The sequence below is a fragment of the Eptatretus burgeri genome, chromosome 3, assembly GCF_056783735.1.
Source record: "Eptatretus burgeri isolate ZD-2024b chromosome 3, Ebu_testis_v1, whole genome shotgun sequence".
NCBI classification, from domain to species: Eukaryota; Metazoa; Chordata; class Myxini; order Myxiniformes; family Myxinidae; genus Eptatretus; species Eptatretus burgeri.
This window is the reverse complement of record NC_140963.1, coordinates 65,981,895-66,002,528: the sequence shown is the minus strand read 5'-3', so window position 1 is coordinate 66,002,528 and position 20,634 is coordinate 65,981,895. Positions and strand designations below refer to the sequence as shown.

Here is a 20,634-nt window from a genome sequence, read left to right as displayed (position 1 = left end):
TGCAATCTCATGTGGACTCCGACAAGAACAATGTTTCCAGGAATAATTCAATATTTTGGCTGGAAGAATGGCGGTTTGCAGTCAAAATCAATCGAACGCACCTAATGAGACTGCCGATACGATTGCCTAATACGGAAAGAGACCTCTTGAAAAGAGTGTCCTATATTTCGGAGTGTCCTTCTCTGGAGTGTCCTCTTCTTTGAAAGTTCAAAATGGTAACCCAGGTTTTGGAAGGTAGATACTAAAGGGCCTCCACTCAACTGGACCTCAAAGGAGATAAGTACTCTCGCAAAATGGGTTGTCAGGTTTCCAGTGATCTTCGATGCAGTCCAGATTTTTCATCTTGTGATTTCATCTCTTTGGACACCCAAGGAAACTCTGGATGTTTTTATAGTTTACGAATGCAGAAGAAGTCAAAGCGTCTGTCCTGAAATGGAAACTTACCTGTCCCAACTATTTCTATGTGAATGGCATCAAGGCAATACTAAACTGATGGGACAAATGTCTACTGTATGTGTAGCAGCTTGGAGAACACCTTGAGAAATGGGTGAAACTTCATCAACTTCAATGTACCTTTTGAATTTGTGGAATATAAATCAGTGTCTCCTGTGAACAACCTTTGTGCTGAGTGCTTATGTTTTGGAATTCTCAGGATCGGTTCATTGTGTTTAACTGATTTGTTAAATTCCACCCAGTTCATGCGTGGTGCACATGTAATATTTGCAATTTCTGAAAAAAAGTCGTGAAATACAATTATTTCTGAATTGAATTAAATATGAAAGAAATACAAGAGGTAATCAAATTTAGAGGTCAGATAAATTTTCAAATAATGTAGATGTTGATTCATAAGGAAAGGAAAAACGGGAAAGCAAATAATCTCACCTTAAATAAAATCGATCAAGAATATTCCGGACATATTGAATTGATGTTCCACAGCTTGTGTTTGGAATCAGATATCAAATACAAAGCCGATAATTTGCAATTGATTGGGTCACTTTTTCTGTCAAACAAAGAAATATAATAAAACCTGTGGTTTTGTTTATGATTTAAAAGGAGGAATGAATAAAAATTACCTTTTGTATTACAGTCTAGGCTCATGGAAGAGTGATGTGGCAGATGGTAGAGGAAAATGTGCTGACATTGGGGCAGCGAGACAACATGAGGACTGGTTAATGTCGGTATAGTATGTCTGGTGTTGGCTTAACGGTTAAGGTGGCTGGTTTAAGATCTTAGGGTCTTGAGTTTGAGTCCCCCTGTCGTCCATTGATTTAACACCTAGTGGGGTTGACTCAGCCTGTCATCCTTCTGAGGTTGGCAAAACGAGTACCAATGTACTGGTAATAGAGGGTACGGCATCAGCGGCACAGCTGTGCCCACAGAGAATGATGCAACCAACAACCACAGGCTGCACACAATAGCTAATGCAGGTAAAGATGATCACCGGTAAAGATGGAAGATAACTGAGGTAGGTAGCCATGATCCTCTATCTCTTCAAAAAGAGGGAAATGCCATATTTGAAGGTTGATAGGGAAGTGCGATTGAACAAATTGAGGAAAGTAGTTTCACAAGTGGGAGAAAACAGAAATGTCGCAGTGCACTTAACTTCGAGGGGCAAATGGAAAGATCGAGGATGAAAGACGTTAGCAAACAGTGAGGTGACCAAATGGTCTGCAACAAGACAACAGCAAGCTCTGTTTCTGTGTAGTTGTGGGATAAATGTCCCGTTTTTATATTTCATATTGTTGCACGGTCATTCCACACACCCAAGATAATTCATCAAATGTGTTGGCCACTGCATGTATTGAGAATGTCCTTACAAATAAACACTGAAGAAATATTGCCACAAAACGGTTATAAAGATCCAGGGAAGCCACTCTGACATTTAAAGAGCCACCCATGGGGAAGGACCTTGAAAGCGGTTGGTCTCAACCTTGTGGCCTCCGCCAATGAAGGTGAAGGAGGTTATGTTTTCCTCCTTCTCTGTCTCTTTGTCTGTTTGTGTACAGGATATCTTAAAAAGTTGTGGACAGATCCGGGTGACATTTTGTGGACAGGTTTTTGTGCCATTTTGTGACGAGGACGAACTGATTTAGATTTTGATGAAGATCCGGATCCGAATCCGACGACTAGGATTTTAAAAGTGAATCTTCACCATTGAGAGATAGCGCCAAAAGCGATATATAGCATGATATCTCAAAAAGTTGTGGACGAATTCGGACGAAACTTGGTGGACAGGTTTGGGTGTATCCCAAGGACGAATTGATTCGATGTTGGTGAAGATCTGAATCCGGATCTGGATACGAGTTTTGTTTAATTTTTAAAGTGATTCTTCACCATTGAGAGATTGGGCCAAAAACGAGATAGTACTGTATCGCATGATATTTCAAACATGTATTGGGCCCGATATGTTCTCGTGGATCAGGCATTGCGTGACGGAGGTACGTGCTCTACCGAGTGCCCTTCTAGTTAACTCCGCCACCGAAGGTGAAGGAGGTTATGTTTTCACCCCTCTCTGTCTGTTTGTTATGTGGAAGAAAAATAATTATATTCATGTACTCTCAATTATAATTGTTGCTGGTGCTTTATAAATTTAATTTTTATGCTATAGTCGAATTGGCTGTCAGTTATGTTTCCCTTTACCCAAGAGTCCTTTGACCTAAATATTGATAAAAGGAATGTGTTACTATGAAACAAGGTGACCTGGTTGATATCACTGCAACTTTTGCCAAATATGTTGGTCTGAAGTGTTTGTCTGTCTATCTGTATATCTGTCTGTTTGTTTGTTTGGCACACGATTTTTGGCCACAAGCAATCATTCTGAATTTTTTTTTTTTTTTTGGTGTAGTTGACTGGCCAATAACAGCAATGCTTAATTTTGGTGAAGATTCAAATCCTGATCCAGATCTGAGAATTTTAAAGTGATTCTTCACCATTGAGAGATCGGGCCAAAAATGATATATAGCACAATATCTCAAAAGGTTATGGATGGATTCACACGAAACTTGGTTGACAGGTTGTGAGTGCCACGAGGAAGAATTGATTCGATTTAGGTGAAGATCCAAATCCAGATCTGGATACGAGAATTATATAATTTTAAACTGATTCTTCACCAATGAGAGATGGGGCTAAAAACGATATTGCATGATATCTCAAAAAGTTGTGGATGAATTCGGATTAAACTTGGTGGACATGTTGGGTGTGTGACAAATTGATTCGATTTTTGTGAAGATCCAAATCCAGATCTGGATCCAAGAGTTTTTCAAGTGATTCTTCACCACTGAGAGATGGGGCCAAAAACTATGTATCGCATGTGATCGTAAAATGTTTTGGACGAGTTATGACAAAACTCGGTGGAAGAGTTCATTTTTTTTGACGAGACCAAGCCAATTCGATTTTGGTTAAGGTCCAGTCAACGTGTCAGTGGTATCCAAAATGTAAACTATTCAGACTGGTGGAGGTAAGTGCTCTACCGAGTGCCGTTCCATTTTGCCAAGTGTCACTCTGTGAGTGATTTTTTCATTTGTTCGTCTGTCTTTCTGTCTGTTTGTGAGCAGGATATCTCAAAAAGGTTGTGGACGGATCTGGTTGAAACTTGGTGGACAGGTTGGGTGTATCATAACGACGAACTGATTAGATATTGGTGAAGATCCTGATCCAGATCTGGATACGAGAATTGTTTAATTTTAAAGTGATTCTTCACCATTGAGAGATTAGCCAAAACCGATATAGTGCTGCATTATAGCATGATATTTCAAAAATGTATTTGGCACGATATGTTCTCGTCGATCAGGCATTATGTGGTGGAGGTATGCACTATACTGAGTGCCCTTCCAGTTTTCAATGAAGAGCCACACATGCGACCACCCCCCCCCCCCCCATGTGGTAACTGGGCTGTACCAACACAATATAACTCGATCAACACATTATCATAAAGAGGAAGCAATTATCGCCAGCAAGCAAGCCAGATTGCCACCTGTCCAAATGTGTAGAGGCCATTCATCAGTAGCACAGCTGAATATCAGGAATGATACACCCAGTTGGTCAAAATTCATCAATGAATCCCATTTCAATATGCATTCACCAATAATAATAATAATAATAATAATAATGATAGCACAGTACCCTTCTAGTTATATCTCGAAGCAGTTTAATCATCGTCGTTCATAAGCAGCAAAAGGCTGCGGGGTAGTTTTATTGGCTGAGGGCACGGTTGTGGCACTGATGCAATTCCCTCTGCTGGTTAAGGCAGGAGTTTGTAATTTGTTCATGCTGCCGGTGATAGCTCACCTACTCTTTGAGTGGACACCGTGGGATGTTTAACATCCACCAATGAATGCTGCCAGACGGGACGCCCACTAACGTCTATCTGAGGGACAGCACACACATTCATGAATCACCCTGCCTGTGAAACACCAGAATTGACACTTTATAGCTGGGTCAGGATTCGAATCCAGGCTGGACAGCCGAGAGGCGCATATAGGAACCTTTTAGCCATCCGATCAGCCATCGCAGTATAATACAAATACGTTATAATACTGTTCATTATAACACTTTCTAAAGTTGCAAGGTCATTCTCTCCATGAACAACAAACTGCAATCAATGTTTCTCTCATACTTCAGTCTACTCAACTGCTGTGCTGAAACAAACTACTTCTCTCTTGTTGATTTTCCTTTCCAATAGTTTCTCACTTTCAATTGTGCTGCTACATCTCAGCAGCAAAAAAATAATAATATCTGAGCACTCCTTTTGAATTCCGGTGCAATGTCACATGGGCTGCAACTATTTGCTGATTGGGCTGCCTGATACCTGGGGGCCACAGGTATAGAACCCCAATTCTCCAGTGTGTGTGTGCTTGCACTTAGAGGGGAAAGAAGTAATTAACAGCTTCAGGTCAGGTGCCCTTTTGGTTGAGAAAAGTTTCTTTTGATTTGCTTGATGATGCAGTTTGTCAGCCATGAATTCAGGTCACTCTTTGATTGAAAGGTCACAGCTGAGCCTTTTGTTTGTTTGGTTTTGTGAAAATCTTCTGAGTTCGTTGTTCTTATTTTGTTTCTCTTGAGGTGCTTGTTCTTCTCATACACTATTGGTTCACCCTCAACAGGTACCATCTCCAATGCGAACGTTGGCGATCATGGAATGCCGCTGACCCTGTCTTCAGCACCTTAAAAAACTCCATTGTTGATTTTCTCATCCACTTCATCATCCCATGCCTCATTTTCTTCCTTGACTTCAACTGGCCTTTCCTCATTCTATCTCTCTGGTTAGTGGAGTCTTTTTCGGTTTGGGTGACATACAATGTGGACAAAGTTTTTCAAGTGTTTCTTTGCTTTAAGATATATAAGATTTTTTTTTTGTCACACTGGCTAGTGTGAATACTTGTTCAGGATTCATTTCCTTCCCTCTGATCATTCGTCTTGCCATCCGTATTTCAACGTCTTCCAGACCTTTGCACATGACTTTTGAAATGGTGTCGGTTTCTGCCCCATATAACAACAGCGACCATCTATATCGCCTTGCAATCCTGGTTCTGGTTTTCATACTTGTCTTTCTATTATTTAAATCTACTTTTAGGTTGTTAAAAACTGATATGGCCACCGCAATTCTTCTTTTGATTTCTCCCTCACATCCCCAATCTTCTGCAAGTTGTTCAAGCGAAATTAGAGGATTTTATCCGTTTTAACTTTTAGCATTACTGGTTAAGTGCACTGCTGGTGCTTCTACATTTATTGTTCGGCATCACTTTCATTTTATCACTGTAGATTCCAAGTCAGAAGTCTTTATGTGTTCTTTTGACTCAGATAATGATATCCTGTGCACATTCCTGAGATTCCACATTAAGCAACATATCATCAGCATGCCTTATATTGTTGATCACTCGACCACCAGCCTTGAAACCGGTCACACTTACATAATCAATTCTGCCCATAGATTGTGAAGGCTGGGAGATATTGCACATCATTGCAGTACTCCTCTTTTGTTTTTAACATGTTCTGTTGGTTTATCCTCTTCACAAATTCCATCATCTTTCTTGTTTTTGATTCTCTCATGGATCTCAGTTCAATAACCTTGATAGCATGGCTCATCAGAATGATAATTTGGAAATCACTACAATGTTGTTTTTGGGGGGGTTTTTTTTAATACTGTCGGACCACGCTCTTTGTGGATTCGCGATTCACAGACCCGTGTATTTGTGCTTTATAAAATGCGACCTGCTTCAACATTTGTGGTCCTGTGCTTCATGTATTCACAGGGTGTTTTTTCACATTTTTGCGGATTTTCACGGCCATTTTCGCGGATTTTCATGGCCATATTCGCGGATTTTCACGGGCATATTTGCGGATTTTCACACGGCCATATTGGCGGATTTCCATGGCCATATTCGCAGACTTTCACAGGCATATTCGCAGATTTTCGTGGGCACAATCGTGGATTTTCGCGGGTATATTCGTGGATTTTCACAGGCATATTCACGGATTTTCACAGGCATATTCGCGGATTTTCGCGGGCATATTCGCAGATTTTCATGGGCATATTCGCAGATTTCTGCGGGCATATTCACGGATTTTTGCGGGCACAATCGTGGATTTTCACAGGCATATTCACGGATTTTCACAAGCATATTCACGGATTTTTGCGGGCACAATCGTGGATTTTCACAGGCATATTCACGGATTTTCGCGGGCATATTCACAGATTTTTGCGGGCATATTGGCAGATTTTTGCGGGCATATTCCATTTTTTTCACGTATTGGTGGTTTATAAAATGCAACCTGCTTCAAAATTTGCGGTCCTGTGGTTCGCGTATTTGCACTTTTTTCATGTTTTCGCAGATTTTTGCAGGCCTATTCGCGGATTTTTGCGGGCATATTCGCGGATTTTTGCGGGCATATTCGCATTTTTTTCATGTATTAGTGGTTTATAAAATGCGACCTGCTTCGACATTTGTGGTCCTGTGCTTCATGTATTCACGGGGTGTTTTTTCACATTTTTGTGATTTTCGCGTGCATATTCGAGGATTTTCATGGGCATATTCGGGAATTTTCATGGGCATATTCGCGGATTTTCACGGGCATATTCGCGGTTTTTCGCGGATTTTCACGGGCATATTAGCGGATTTTCGTGAATTTTCACGGAGATATTCGCGGATTTTCACGGGTATATTCGCGGATTTTCACGGGCATATTCGCGGATTTTGAGGGAATATTTGCGGATTTTCGTGGGCATTTTCGCGGGCATATTCGCGGATTTTGAGGGAATATTTGCGGATTTTCGTGGGCATTTTCACGGGCATATTCACGGATTTTCGTGGATTTTCACGGGCATATTCGCGGATTTTCACGGGCATATTCACGGATTTTCACAGGCATATTCGCGGATTTTCACGGGCATATTCGCGGATTTTCACGGGCATATTCGCGGATTTTCACGGGCATATTCGCGGATTTTCACGGGCATTGTATTGTCTGTTTGTAAAATGCATCCTGCTTCAACATTTGTGGTCCTGTGCTTCGCGTATTCACAGTTTTGTTTTCACGTTTTCACGTTTATATTCGCATTTTCGTGTTTTTTTTCATGTGAGCGTGTTCGTGTGATTTTGCAGGCATTTGCATGGGATTTTTGCTTTTCCCTCATGAATCACAAACCTTCCGGGAACCTATCCCCTCTTTTTCCATTGAAACAATTCCCCTACATTCACGGATTCAACATTTGTAGCATTTTTCAGGAACGTATCCCCCATATATATATATATCGTGGTCTGACAGTACAGAGTCGAGGCTCGTGGAGGAGTGATTGGAGAGAATGAGATGGAAGAGAATGTGGAAGTTGAAACCACTGCCATGAGAAAAGAGAAACGAATGAGTTGTGGTGAGCAATGCTTCTGGGTTTTGGTAGTTTCACCAGGAGGGGATTGTTGGCAGACCTTGTGTACCTTGCAAAAACCTGGGAACAACAAAGCATGGAAAGAGCATTGGATGCAAGACCAGAACAGAGGTGGTAGAAGACAGAGAGAGCATCTGCTTCTCTGTGATGTGAAAGTGATGTGCCCACAGACTCAGTTTTATCACGTGAAATTTCAGTGATCTTGAAGGTCTTGGTTTCCATGGGGTCAAGCTGAGAAAGACATGAGATATGGGTGCCAGCCCAAAGTGGAGAGCTGTACTCCATCAAACTGCAGATGAAGGCCTTGCAGGTGGCCTTCATCTGCAGCTTTATGCAGTACTGCTCTCCCCTTTGAGAGATCACTGAAATCCAGATCGTAGGTAAAGTTACAAAAGATAGATTTTCGTAAATCTGTTATATTTCAGGTGTCATATACAAGATTACATTGTGTTACTATTTTTTTCAGTACTTTATCACCCATGTATTGAGCATTTACTTTGTTATCCTTTGGGTTCTGGTGCTTTGCTATCTTTCATCTTTGCAATGGCGTGCCATAATTCATTCCTCAAGATATTTGGTCCCATCCTTTTATCATGGACTATTGTCTTTTCTTCATTGCATTTCTCATCTTCAATATCATCACAAGCCCTCTTTGTATTTATTCCAATGTGCCAGTATATCATCTTTACTTTAAGCAATGTACAGCATGCATTATTTTTATGAGCTGACAGGAAAGCCTCGATGTATGCACACTCCACACTGAGCTATCTAACCTGGTTTCATATATAGACTAAGCTAGAAAGTGTCATCCTGGGGTTTCACAGGCAAGTCAATACCTCAATGTGTGTGCCATCCCTCGGATAGACTATGAAACTGAGTATCCCATCTGCTAGCATGAGTTATGTGGACGTCAAAGATCCCATATTGTCCTTCGCGAAGAGTAGGTGAGCTGTCATCATCATCTCCCTGAACAAATTACAAATTCCTGTCCTGGTTGACTGCTGGGAAGGCAATTGCAAACCACCCAGCATACCACGTGCCAAATAAATTGCTTCAGACTTTTTCTGGTAAGTTATTTCACTTTTAAATGCACTTATCTTGACTCACATTGTCTATACGCTGTTTCTTTATTTTCACAGCATTATTGTACCTTGCTTATTTTTGCTTTATTGCATTCATGCTGTACCTTCTTAGTGACTTCCTTGCATTTAGCTTTTTATTTTCCTTCTTTAATTCAAGAATCTGACTTTGTCCAGAATCAGATACCCGTTCAACTCATCTCCCACCTCCACATCGTGGATTCCAAGATCTTTTATTTCTTACTGTATTTGAATTACAATTTCTGCAAACTCATTGATTACCAATCTGCCTTCAATTTATTGTTTTTGGTTTTCCTATGTTACATTTTGGAGCACTTCAAAAATGTTGCTCACTTCAATGGAATATTTATGCTTTATGGCAAGGTTGTGTGGTTGATTAATTCCCAATGATATACAGGTTGTTCTTTCATTTTCTTCATTGACTTTATTCTGATCTTTACCTTGCGCTTGCAAAGCGGAAAGTGGGAGTAAGCGATCGGTCACGTACGTGTGCCGTATGTACGTGTCTGCATTTTAAAAATTCATTTTTTTACTAACCATTAGTCTGATTGACGCAAATTGTCCACATTGATGTGCTGCCTCCTGCGTAATTATTTAGTCATAATTATGACGTCATCGTTCACGTGGTACAGGTGCCATCTTGGAAAAACCGAAAAAATTTGCACCTCTATATCTCCGAAACTGTTCCATGGAAAAAATTGAAATGTGGCTCATTGTCAAGTACCCCCCCCCCCATAGGGAATGATATATGTTAATGATGATGTCATCAGTGCCTTCAATTTGACGTCATAATTCGATAAGTGCAACGTTTGATCCAATCAGCATGAAAAAAAATGTATCTGCAATTATTGAAACCGCGAACCGATCAATGCAAAAATTTTAACTAATTTATCAACTACCCATGAGAAATAAAGTTTGATAAAAGTGATATCATCAGTCACTGGTCTGGCACCATATTGGATCAAAGAAAAAACAATCAACCTGAAAAAAAACAGAAGAGTTGGCTTGCACCACGTCCTTCTCAAGACTTTGCAGGATAAGTATTCTATGAATACCATAGAGTTATTATTCTGGTATTAGCCATAGTGGCACTATTTATGAACTGTTTACTTCTCAATATGGAGTCAATTTGATCTCTGGTAACATCTCCAGTGATCTTCTATGCATCTCGACATCTTACATAATGCTGAAACCATGTATTCATAATGGGAATCTTGCTGTTTTTGCAGAATTGTACTTGCTTTGTTTCACTCTTCTTGTACACTCCCGTTTGCCAACTATGCCCTGATATTTTGCAATGAATGCCAACTAATTCCACATGTTTTCCAACTAGGCCCTGATGTTCAGTATCCTCTACTATGCACAATTCAAATCTCACGAGATTTTACTTGCATCAGGGCACTTCAAATGTACTGATGAAAGGTTCTACTTCTTCATCTTTGTGATTGGTACTTGGAGCCTTTCATCATTACATTGTCAGAAATTGGGCAGAAGCCTTTCATATTATGAGCCACGGATTTTTTTTCAGGAGTATACTGACTCCTCTCTGATGTTCTTCACCCCCTGAGTATATAAACCAGTTGTTTTCTTTCACAATAGAGAGGATACCTGTCCACTTTGCCTCGCAAGCTCCAGTGATGTCAATACTAATATTCTAAGTTTCTTGAATCTGGTTATCAGGTTTTCCTTTTTGGCAAAGACTTCTGACATCACAAGTTGCAATTGTATACTTTTCCCATTAGATGTGCATTGGCACTCTCTTGGTGACTCTACTTTTAATGCACAATCACTCTCCCCATACGGGATAGTTAATCATTTGGAGAGATCTCTCAGGATTGTAGAATTCATATTGGTTGTACAATTTTTCCCATCTGGTGCTCTTTCCATTGAAAGTCAATCCAGTCTGACATCAATGATGGCATAGTATGATGTACAAAACAAGCATTTGCTAAAAGTAACTTTCTTGCCATGTAGATTCAAACAGGATACAGGTCGAGCCAGAAACCTTGCATTTTAAAACCTATCTTTTATTTTGTTGATGATGCCTTGATGGCAGAAACACAGCTCCAAGACTGAAATGTTAAAGTGATTGTTTGAGCATGGTTAAGTTGTTAACTCTTTGGAGAAATGTCTTTCTCAATTGTAAACGATCATCTCACTTTCTCACTTTTCTTTGAAGCACTCTATATACTTTGTGTTTGGTGGTATGGATTTGTACATTGTCTCCTTATGTCCTTAACCTGTATTGACTTGCATACAAGCTCTTCCATTAGTTTTAGGGAAATGTCTTTTCAAAAGCTTGCATGTTGTCAAATATTACACAGGTTGCCTGTTAGCTCAAAATTTTAAACTGACTTTGTCTTCCAAATGACGTCTAAAGGCAGAGGTACATTGCCACAAATGATGCTTACATTTCTGATCTTGCACATTTTCCCTTTGGAGTTTTTTTTTTTTTTTTAAGATCTCTCTCTTTTGCAAATCCATGTCACCATTGTACACTATCCCTTTTGAGTCGAGGTCCATGGTAATGCCACATTGAGATGGCTTTCCATCCTTTCCTACGTTTTAATTAACACTTTATATACATTTTCACGATATTTTTTGTAACAGTGATGTTTATAGCTCTTCCTTTAGCTGTTAATTTAGTGTAAAATACACCCCGTATCATTGAATTGCTTTACTTTAGCTTTTTACCTGGTCAGCAGCTGTGACACAATAACTCATTCTTCAAAGTAAATTTATTTACCGTGCAGCATATTATCGTAAGGTGCAAGGCAGCGTGATGCAGGAATACTCCATGATATCTGATAAACCAAAATCTTCGCCTTTAAGTTTCCACGCTGCTTTCATCATTCCCAATGCCTCGACTTGCTATAATTGAAAAGATAATTACAACCAATGTTTGGATTTGCAACTTTGAAGATGGTTCTTGGTGATGAGCCACGGGTATCGATCAAAGCTTTGCATCTATATTTTTCTTATCAAGTATCGAGAACTTTTTTGTAGTTGCGGCTGCAATCCCTTGAAAGCTGAAAGAGGCATGGAAGCTCTGGTGCAAATTGAAACTTCAAAGCACTTGTGGAATTCTGAAAATCGATTTTATGGCACAACGTTTTAACTTTATCTCTCTATTTACCTCCAAGGTATGAAATAAGTACATGATTATGTTGCAGTGGACTGCACTGCCTACATCAAATCATAAACAACGTGAAAAGCATATTTTGCCTTCTTTATCCAACAAAGAGTATGTGGGCTCGAGATTGCAAAAGTCTCCCTGTGCCCTTTCTTTATCTTTTCTTCTCTCTGCCTCTATTTTTATTAATTGATATGAACTAAAGCAAAGTCATGCAACCATTGTACACTCCTTTTGTTTAATACTCCTTATTCCTGCCTTTTGTACATATTTCATCCTTTCTATCGATTTCTAACACTACTAGTACTACACAAAATGTATAACTGATTCTCATGCATGAGTGTTTGGCTATCTGTGAGTATAAACTGCTTGAAGCCAATAAGTGAAAAGGATGTCATGTGATATTTCTCCTGAATTAATTTCATCAGGTGACGTGCTAAGAATCAGCGAACTTTAAAGGATGGGAATGGTCCTGTCTAAGATTGAAAAATAAACCAAATGCTAAGCAGGTTTACTAGTCATACAAACCATTTATTGTTGTACTTTTGGTTATAAAATCAGATAAATTATGTATCTGGTCATAACCCTGTACATCTTCAATAATGTCTTCAGTGTTTATGATTGGAGTGCAGTTATCAAGCTTATTATGAAAATACCATGATCAATCCTGTTCTGATAATGCAGTTATCAAGCCTATTCTGATTATATCAAGGTCTCAAGCTGGTGACTAAACCATCTCCCCCACCAGGTTTTCTGGTGAGGAGGGTGTGTGGAAATGGACACCCAGCAGGATTAAAAACAAAACCTGTAAGAGGGTGGAGGAGCTCCATGTAAGCCAATGGCCATCTATATCTAGTACCCAACTATGTCTGTGGACGTCCTCCTGCAGTTGGGTTACTTTTTTTTTTAAGAGGTTTGTGGCGGAATTTGCACTCTGGCCACCATAAAAACCCTTCATTCCACAAAACCCACAAATGCAAAGAAAACTGAAAACCCACTCTTTGGGAGTATCTCCTGTGTTGCTGTCCTTCGCAGAACAGCTCACCGATGACAGGATTGGAGCAAAGCCTTCAGGATCCCCATTCCTTGATGATCGGAGGAAAAGCATATAATAGGGTAAACTTCTTGAGTCAGATTGCGGTGGTGTGTGGCAGAGTGGTGCTGAGGTGTCGTCCACCAGACGACAGTCTCCTTGAGTTAACCTGAGGCAGTACCTTTGGCTGGGTGCCTGGAATGTCCTATTCCTAAGAGAGGATGATCACCTGCCTCTGTTATCATCTGAGCTCAAGCATGTGAACATCAGTATTGCAGCACTCTCTGAGGATTCGGACACCAGATAGTTGTGAGATCATGGTGGATGGTTACACCTACTATTGGACTGGTCACTCTGATGGTTGCCATGTCAAAGGAGATGCTGTGGCTGTGTCCAATAAACTGACTCCAATAATAATTGAAGCAACACTGGTCAACAAACGTATTATGAAACTAAGGATTCATCACTCTCTGGGTGTCATTTCCCTTGTCTCTGTTTCTGCTCCGACTGAGTTGAGTGATCTCACCAAGAAGGACACATTCTACATCACACGTGAGCCTGTGGTTGATCAGTGCCCCAGGCGAGATACTCTTCTAGTCTTGGGGGATTTCAATGCATTGACTGGCACTGATAGGAATGGTGATGAGACATGTGTTGGTGTCCATGGATCTGGAACTGTGAACAAGTATAGCACTAAGTTCCTTGACTTTGCAAGAATTCATGGACTTAGGGTGGATGATTCATGGTTTCAGTGGCCACAGGGTCATCACTGGACTTGGTATTCCATGTGCTTGTTGATTCACACTGGAGGATGATTCAGAACTGCAGGGTCTACCGGAGTGCTCAATACGAACGACAAGCTTGTTCCTTAATACGAACGACAAGCTTGTTATAACAACTCTGAAGTTGCAGCTTAAATCTGGGAGAATGGTACCATCCCAGCCTAAGCTGGATAATAGCAAGCTCAAGGATGAGAGCATAGCTGAGGAGTTTGTGAATAGGCTGAATGGGATTTGGGGGGTCTGGGTGCTTTGGGGAATCCTGAAGAGTTGTGGAGTGCCTTCAAGACACCGTCCTTGATTTTTGCCGGGAGATGTCTTGGAACTCACCATAGGGCAAAGAATAATCTTGTCTCTCAAGGGACACTGGATGCCATTTACATGAGTCACAGGGCCATGCTCAGGAAGTTGAGGTGTAAAACTGCACATGCACTGAGGAGGCCTATGTGCAAGGAATCTGTGAGGGGGTGGAGCATCACCTGTGGTCAAGTGATTCTCATCCTGCTTACAGGGAATTCATGCATTGTGTTCCTCCAAACCCATCCCTTTGTTTACTGCAGTTTGAGCGGAGAGGTGGTGGGCTCTTGACAAAGGAGTCCGAAGTGAAGGCCCGCTGGTCCGGTTACTTTGAGTGGCTGTACCAGGATGACCCACCAGCTATTGATTTAGATGTCAGCAGTGTCACTATCCCTAATGCTGACCCTCCAATCAACTGTGATCCACCTTCCTTTGTAGAAACACAGGCTGCAGTAAACCGACTAAAATGGGGGTGAAGCTCCTCGGATCTGTGGCATCCATGCTGAACTTCTCAAGGCTGGTGGAAATGCTGTACTCCTGTCATTGCATGCAGTTCTGTGCTCTGCCTGGAACACAGGCATCATCCCAATTGACTGGAAGAGGGGCCTTATTGTCCCTCTCTGGATAGGGAAGGCTGATCATGAGGACTGCAACAACCACCGAGGGGTGACACTGCTCTCAATGCTGGTTAAGGTCTTTGCTCGGATAAAATTCTTGATGGGGTTCGCCACCATCTGCTTGAGCACCAGCACACAGAGCACGCAGGCTTCATACTAAAGAGGTCAATGATTGATCATTCCCTAGCTCTTCGAGTCCTCACTGAACGCAGATGAGAGTTTCGGCAGGGGCTGCTTGCGGCCTTTGTTTATCTCTGCAAAGTTTTCGATACAGTGATTGTGATGCCCTCTGGTGGATTATTGGTCTTCGTGAGGTGCCACCAAAACATATCAATATGATGTCTGAACTATACTCTGGTGCTGATGTTGCTGTGAGATGTGGTGACACCATCTCTGACTTGTTTCAAGTTGTGACTGGAGTTCATCAGGGGTGAGTACTGACACCCCCCACTTTTCAGAACTTCTATGGACTGGTTTCTGGGGAGGAGGTCGGAGAAAACAAGCTGGATAATGGGGTGTGGTGCATTGTTTAGGAATCTCAAGATCACTGACCCTGATTTATCAGATGATGCAGTCGTTTTGTGAACACTGTGGATATCCTTTGGGGCCCTCGAGGTGCTGAAAGAGGAGTCAGAGCCACTGGGATTATGAGTTTCCTTGGTCAAAACTGAGATCCAGGCTTTCAATAACATCTTGGATAAAAATATCTTGTCTGTACCTCTTTGTAGTGATGATGTTGATATCATGGAGTGATTCACTTACCTTGGCAGTGATATTCTTGTCTCTGCTGGCTGTGATCTATAGGTCAACAGACGTCTGGGTTAGGCCTGTGGAGTCGTGGATTCACTGGATTATGGGGTGTGGCGCTGTCGGTACCTGTGCAGGAGGACGAAAGTCCAAGTCTTCAGGTCCATGGTGCTTCCAGTCTTGCTCTATGGATGTGAGACTTGGACTATGACCAGGGATCTGAGATGGGGACTTCATTCCTTTGGTACCAGGTCTCCGGAGAATCCTTGGCTTTTGCTGGTCAGACTTTGTGTCCAATGAATGGTTGCTGAGAGGGACTCAAATGAGATTTGTTAACTGTATAGTTCGTGAGCGTCAGCTGCGGCTGTATGGACATGTGGTTCGTTTTCCTGATGTTGATCCTGCTCACCATATTCTCTCAGCAAGGGAGCCTCAGGAGTGAAGGAGGCGAATGTGCTGACCACGTGCCACATGGTTGCACCTGGTTGATCAGCATCTCATTGTGATAGGGATGGTCCGACAGAGGCCCCTGGATTACCGGTGGAAAGTGGACACAGCGAAGCGCTGCTCTGGTCCATGCTCCCAAACTTGACCTGACCTGATTATACAGTATTCAAAGCTTATTATGATAACACAGTTATCAACCTGATTATGATAAAACAGTAAGTACTCTACTATCAAGTATACTGTATTTCTTCCTTTTGAGAAAAGGATGGTTGTAAATTCCCACCGTTATTTTTGTCTAAACTTAATGGAAGAGCTTGTACGTGCAGTGCACTTGACACCAGAAAAAAAAACTGTTCACATTTACATGAATTTCAAGGACATGAAGTGATTAGATGAACAAATCAACAAAGTATATGGGCTATGAACCAAGAATCTGAAGCATCATCAAATAAATGTTCAGGTCGTATCGTAACACCAAACATTCTTGCCCAAACTTATGTTCACGTCCCTCTTATCAATCTGAGTGTGAAAACTAAGATGGAAGGTGAGTAGCTCTGCTTCTCCATGTTGAGAGAAACATTTGAGTTTAGGAATACATGGCTAGTTAGTGTAGTTGATCATGTCACAGGAATAGCTGTATGGATTAAAAAAACAAAAACGCGTATTCTTTGGTCTTTTGCCAAAGTATACATAAGCTTAGTTAGGTTGCAGATAGAGCCTGGAAATGCCTGAATCTGTTTCGTTTGGTGTCCCTGGATCATTATAGCAGGAAATGTGTAAACGTGGTAAATAACAGATGGATTTGATTGAGAAGAGGTGAACATGGGATGTTCAAGTTAACAAACTTTGTGAGTGTGAAAAGATCTACCATGAAAACGTAACAAAAACAGCTAGATTTTATGTACTCATTGATAAACATGATTTCACAAGATGAACAAATAATAACTGGAAAGCAAAAGCATCTGGAAATGCAAAGCCCGTCCATGTCCGCTTTGTACTCAGACTACTTCTGTATTCCGAAAACTTCAACATGATGAAAACTGCTAATAAAAAACTTTGGAGACCTTGGCCATTGACTTTTTGATTTAAAAAAAATAGTAATAATTATCAGATTGCAGCTTTTGATTGGTGAACCAATTCAGTGACGCAATATGCTAATTCTTAAAATTTTCAGGTCAATTGAATGAAAATTGACGATTACGTGACGCTGACCTTTGACCTTTTGACTAAATTATTAATTTGTCTTCTCCATATTCTCACAATGAAGCTTTGTTGAAAATTTGATTACAAAAACTCAATGGTAAACAAGCTCAAATGAGCTAAGATCCTCGTCCTCTTAATGACGACGTCATAAAAACGAATATGATGTCATTGTGATATATCAGGTTTGCAATAAATTATCTGTGCTAATGCCCGGCTTGATTCCCGCAAACGAAATTCAAACAGCTTGCCTAGTTTCAAAGATAATGGTATAGGCGATTTCCATTAGCGGTGATATTATGACGTCAATTTTTTTCTAGGAAGAATTTCCAAAATCGGAGATGGTTACTGCCTGCGCGTGGGGTTTCTGCATATACATGGCAAGTTTCACGAAGATCCGATGAAAACTCTGGGTTGTGAAACAAAAATGTCAAAAAATAGGAATGACATCATAAAATTGATATGACGTCATAGTGATGTATCATATGTGCGGTAATTCATCTCTGCTAATGCCCTGTTCGATTCCCACAAACAGAATTCAAAAAGCTTGCCTAGTTTCGGGGATAATTTTTTCGGCGATTTCCATTAGTGGAGATATTTTGACGTCATAACTTTTTTTCGAGGAGGAATTTTCAAAATCGGAGATGGTTACTGTCTGCGCAGGGTATTTTTACATATATACGCCAAGTTTCAGGAAGTTTTGATGAAAACTGTAGGCTGTGAAACAAAAATGTCCACAAGAACAACAACGTGAGTAAGACTTAGAGATCCTCCACGAGGATCTAAAAAGTTCAAAAGAAGAAGATGAAGAACAACAATGTGAGTAAGACTTAGAGATCCTCCACTAGGATCTAAAAAGTTACAGCCCAAACAGACACACAGGCTCACAGAAGTGATTGCAAAACCCCGTCTTCCACTCCGCAGGGGCGAGCTAACTTGAACGGCACTCGGTCGACCACATACCTCCACCAGGTTGAATAGTTAATGTCTTGTAGCCTACTGATAGACCGAATCTGCATCCGTACCTTAACCAAAATCTGATAAGCTAGTTATTATCACCTACCCAAGTTGTGCACCAAGTTTCTTTTGAATCCATCCATAACCTTTTGAAACATCGTCCTACACGTAGTTTTGGTCCTATCTCTCAATGGTGAAGAATCACTTGAAATTTGTAGCCTGGTGTTGGCTCAGTGGTTAGGGTGGCGGCTTGGTATCCTCGGGTCCTGAGTTCAAGCCCTGTCAGCTGCTGAATTAATACACCAGGGGGTTGACTCAGCCTGTCATCTTCCGAGGTCAGTGAAATGAGTACCAGTTCCAGTGTGTGTACTGGTAGAGTGGCACTGCATCAATGACACAGTCGCGCTTCAAGAAATGATAGCTACCCCGCCAGCTGAGCTGCCATACAACCACCACCACTTGAAAAAAATTTTTAATTCTAGTGTCGGGATATTCACCACAATCAAATCAATTGGTCCTTGTCACACATCCAAGCAGTACCAAGTTTTGTCATAATCCACCCACAAATTTTTGAGATATCGTGCTATATATCGTTTTTGGCCCTGTCTCTCAATGGTGAAGAATCACTTGAAAAATTCCAGGGTCTGGATCTTCACTGCGGTCGAAACAATTCCTCTTTGTCACACACTCATCCTGTTAACCGAGTTTCATTCAAATCCGTCCATAATTCTTTGATATATCCTGCCCACAGACGGACAGAGACAAACAGGGGCGAAAACATAACCTCGGTCCACCTTCGGTGGCGGAGGTTATAATAATTGATATTTGTTACTTGAGAATTCTGGTTGAAGGATAAGGAAATGTGTGGAGCATCAGATATGCTAAGAACAACATGTGTTTAAAAAGGGTGGATGGACGACACATGGGATGATTATGCTGAGAAAGTTGATGGAGAAGAGGTTGGAGATGCAAGAGGGAATGGTGTTAGCATGTGTGGAGCTTGAGGAGGCTTACGACACTGTCCCGAGTGAAATGTTGATGGCAACGTTGAGATGGATTGGTGTGCCAGAAGCAGAAGCTAGGTTGGTGGAAGGTATATATATATATGACGTAACAAAAGGATGGGTTTCGGTTGGTCATGTGTTGTCAGAAGAGTTCAACATGAACTTCGGATTGAGGCAGGGATGTTAACTCACCACTGTTTATTATAGGGATGGATCTGGTGAGCAGGAGCATTTGCAAGGGAGGCATTCTGATTGGTGAGTTAAATTAGGGACACCTGTCAATTACAACTGAGATATCCTTGAATTCGTCTAACTTTTTTTTCAATCATTTGTTTCATAATCATTTTCCACTTTCTTCGCTGCATTTGAGGTGCCAATATTTGTCAAGGTTTTATAATTCAGCGTTAGAAGACATTATATCACATTGAAAAAGTTTCTGCGTTCATATGATAACATCTTTTTTTATTCTTCATTTTACCCGTCTCATTTTTCTGTGAATTTATACTTCGTTTCTATTTTTAACTTCTTTTATAATCAACCCTCTTTTGTAAAATTGGCTTGCTACAAAGCAGTGTAATCATTTTCTAACATGGCATTAATATCAATGTTCAACCACTTGCAGATTCACCACATTGTCAAAATTACTAGGCAGACAAGAGGGGAAGGGGAGGAAGTAGGTGGTGAGGGAGGTGGGAGGGTGGGAGTCTGAAAACTGAGCATCGACAGCACATTCTCACTGCATTGCAGTGTCAAGTGTTGCTGCTGGAGTGGGCTAGGAGTAGTAATTATGGCTGGGGGAAAGATCTGCAGCCATCCAGCCTGTAATTACCAGCTTGCATTAGACATAGGCATTGCATCAGAACATGCCTGTGACTTGAAAGGCGGGAATGCAAAGGAAAGGTGTACTGTTCACAAATGCACAAATTTGCACCTGTGATTCTGTAATGTTTCTGAGGATGACCAATGCTTATGCTCATTCCTGAATCATTTCAAACTATATCCAGATCACAATGGTCGCGACTAAAATTTCCTCAAAACTTGTCATTTATTGTCAACAATGATAAAATGCCATTCTTCGGTGTCGTAAATTGACAGAGGCAGCTCTGCATTTTCAAACTACGGAATATCGAGATCTCCATCTCAATCTCCCTCTGTCGCTCTCTCTCTCTCTCTCTCTCTCTCTGAAGATCGGAGTGTGAACCTATTGCTGAGTTTGCATAAGGAGCATATATAATGTGGATTGGTCAGGAGAGAACTCTATTTAGTGATCTGATACAAAATAGTTAGAGAAAAAGGAGTCTGGGCACCCTTCTTACAGATAGGGATCACGTAAACCAGATTCCATAAGGAGGGGAGGTGTCCATCCAATCATGACCTGCAGAAGAGTAGTGAATGATGAACAGCACTTTAGATGCATAGTTTTGAGGAAGAACTGAGT

At 41.0% G+C, this 20,634-nt stretch overlaps 1 long non-coding RNA gene across 2 annotated transcripts in view; it reads left to right on the top strand.

Moving 5' to 3' along the window:
• LOC147030097 (uncharacterized) overlaps nt 1-20,634 on the top strand; it is a 69,830-nt gene that overhangs the window by 35,953 nt on the left and 13,243 nt on the right. The window contains exon 1 of one of the 2 annotated variants that reach the window (XR_015055761.1): nt 19,393-19,451. The exons of the other annotated variant lie outside the window; for it this stretch is intronic. This is a non-coding gene — a long non-coding RNA (uncharacterized LOC147030097). Of the gene's footprint in view, nt 1-19,392; nt 19,452-20,634 lie in introns of those variants that run through there. 2 annotated transcript variants of the gene reach the window in all.